Source organism: Strongylocentrotus purpuratus, unplaced genomic scaffold (genome assembly GCF_000002235.5).
Source record: "Strongylocentrotus purpuratus isolate Spur 01 unplaced genomic scaffold, Spur_5.0 spur5_scaffold_14, whole genome shotgun sequence".
NCBI lineage: Eukaryota > Metazoa > Echinodermata > Echinoidea > Camarodonta > Strongylocentrotidae > Strongylocentrotus > Strongylocentrotus purpuratus.
The window spans coordinates 7,166,281-7,169,748 of record NW_022145599.1 but is presented as its reverse complement, the minus strand read 5'-3'; positions in this window follow the sequence as shown (position 1 = coordinate 7,169,748).

Here is a 3,468-nt window from a genome sequence, read left to right as displayed (position 1 = left end):
CCTCACACACACACACGCGCACACACACACACACTCTCTCTCTCCTTTCCGTTTGTGATTTGTTTTGTTAATCAAAATCATTTCCAAATTTGCAAGTTGCAGGAATTAAGGCGTTATAATATATAACACCGGTCTCGGGATGATGTCAATCAAAATGGCCAAAGGCTCTTTATAGGATTAATTAAACCTGATTGACGCGTCTTCTATACACAGGTACTCAATATATTGAGGATTGCCTACCATTTCCCTTTTCTCGTTCTGCTTCTAGATTTAGTCATTTTCGTTGATTTGTTTGCCGATATCTTAGTCTTGATTCTTAGGTATGTTTGCACGCTGACCAGTAAACTCATTCAATGCTTATAGCAGTGACTCGAGTAGTAAAGCCTTTTCGTCAACATATCGACGTAGTTTTTGACACGCCTATCAAACAGAAAGGAAAGGTGATTATACGCACTATGGTTTATCAATGAGCGAATAATTGCACGGGTTTCAAAGACACGTTCTACTACGGTCGGTTTCATTTCCCCCTTTTTGAGAGTTATTTGCAATCAAGATTTTCTTCCCAAAATGTTGATGATAAAGATTTATCTAATTCCATGGATAAGCTTGATCGATAAGAAGAATGAATTAGTATTACCAGGGACTTCACGGTATTATGACACCAACACGTTTTAGCCAGTAAGATTTTCGAGGTTATTTCTCAAAAGAACTGTGGAAAAATGGACAAAGAATAATTGAATTGAATTGTATAGAGTTACAGCTATCAATTCAGGATTACAACCGCCAAAAGGTGAAAGAGTGCACAAAATTGGCTTGGGTAAATGGCCCAAAAGTAATTAATTTTTCAAGTTGTCATCCCATGCAGGTAGGCCCTATACAGTCTAACTTTTGGAGATTCTTTTTGTGAGTTAAGAAATATTTTGTTATTGATAATAGTCCGTTATTAGTCATCATTTACAAAGCCAAATATGACTATTTCAAATCATAACGTGAAACAGTACAACCACAACCACAATGTTTGAAATCATTAGGATTGAATGAATAATTCTTCTACTTTCGATTTTGAAAATTATCTTCGACCATGCAATACTTTTGTAGCCAAACTGCCATATGATATACAGCCAAAATCGAAAGGCAATTAATATGTCAGTAATCTTATCAGTTCTGGTATCAAATCGTTTCGGATATCATAGAGAAAGAGTGTTTTGTTTGTACGTCTCTAAGCAACTGCAAACGTTTTCTCGGCAACGAGATACGATGACGCAAAAGTGAAAAGTGACCACTGCGCGACATCACGTGACTGACTCACCCTGCTGTGTCCAGTCTGGTGGTCGGAGACGATGATGACTGTAACTATTCGACCAGAATGAGTGGACACTTGACCACACATGAGTGTTATGAATAGCCGTATCTTATCTATGTAATGAAGATGATGAAGAAGGAGGGATAGTTAATGAGAAGGGGCGGAGTAATCAGATATTGGCTGATTAAGCTGAATGATTTGATATACCGTGACGTCAGCAAGGGATACGATATAAGTGAAGGCGACAGTGCGACTCGTCTCGTGCACAGCAGCCACTCTTGAAACTTTTTGTTCGATCTCTTACGTCGAATTAATGAGAGATTACGAAAAACAAAACGGTTAGAGCTTAAAAGGAAATATGGAAAGGAACCCTACCATTGTCCGACCACGATCATAATCAAATTGTAAGGTCTATTTTTGCCAGATTAAAGATGGAAAAACGCCTTTTAAAATAAACTATTTCACACCGATTCCGATGAATAATGAGAAATTTCACGCAATTTCGAGATATTGAAAAAAGATCAAAAGGAGAGAAGAGGAGCCAAACACATAGTAAATCTATATATTCGACGAAATGATTATAATAATATATTTACATTTTATAAAGCACCTTTTCATTAGACCCAAAGCGCTTACAAAATAATTAAAGTAATTAATAAGTTCGATATTAAAACTTAATCACACCAACAAAATAATGTGAGATATCAGCGTACACTATATTATCCAGGCACTTCGGGTGCGAAAGGACACTGTTTAAAATGAGATAGTATTCGCATTATTGATTGACATCTATACCCTGGGCCACACACTGCAGTGGCGCTGATGATAGAGACGCCAGTCTGGAGAAAGGCTGTTCGCCAGGCACCATGCTTTAGTTGGTGGAAGATAACGGTAAATGAGGATGGACCCCGAAAGTTAATCTAATTACAGACAGTTACAGACAGTCTTCATCAGCTCGAGTTTGCCAAATAACCCGCTTTGTTAACTATTCCGATCGCTAATTAGCCAGTTAATTTGCGTCCCCATCAGCGGGATATTTGGTCGAGAAAATCGTTTCCAAATAATTTGCGCCCGTCCGAGCTAGTCTGCGATGAGCGTATAAGACGCAATTTCGAGATTCGGGATAGTATCCAGAGTCTGAAAATAGCGGGTTATCTGGCAAACTCGAGCTGATGAAAACAGGAACTATATTGAGCTAAAGGTATTTATAATGAATTTTAAGACTTTTGTTTCTATTCCATGATAAAATGTTTCACCGAGATGATTTCACCGTATAGCAGAGGTTCACTTAATTATTTGTAAACATCTAATCAGGTATCGGTGTACGAAAAAAAAATCATTGGGGCATAAAAAGTAAACATTCAGTGTCAAGTGCAAACAGAAGCGAGAAGTTACAATGTTTGGATACAAGGAGACGGTATTAGTTTCTTTATCAGACTTTCTCTAGATAAGGTGGATTAAACCAAAGAGGTTGTTGATTAGACGTCATTAAGCGATTGTGTATGTCTACAACTATAGTCATAACATAGGACGAGTTAATCCGAATTGTGTGATAGTGGCAATAATGAGACTTGCTTTACTTTCTTGCTCCGATATAAATCTTAATTAAAAATCTTACAGAGAAGGATGGAGAGAGGGGGAGATAGATAGAGAGAGAGAGAAAGGGGGAGGGTGAGGAGGGGTACAACTATCACATGACTTTATCACCATGTTATCATCAAGATAATTACAAAGCTAATTTAAAATGAAACTTTTTCACACGATCTCCAAGGGAAAAAAAAATCATATTCGCTGCATCGAGATATCATTCAGATCTCTCTACTTCCTTTCTCCAATTGTATAGTTATCATACATTATATTTCTTTTATTTAATTTCCATTAACTCCTTGATCTTCCTTGATCATCCTTCATCTTTCCCCTACCCACTCTTCTCCCCCACTTCACCAAGAAGCCACCGGGGAAGTTCACCATGACCTCTTGCTGCAATTTCCGATTTTTGCTGCGGGTCTTCGAGCAGATTATTTTAATGCCTCAATAATCATAGAAGGGGCGGGGACGTATGATCTGACCAAACAAACATTTAGTTTTTTAAGAAGGTCACCCATCATTTCTCCCGAAATTAAATGACATGATAAAGAGCATGACATTAGAGAAAGCCAGGAAGA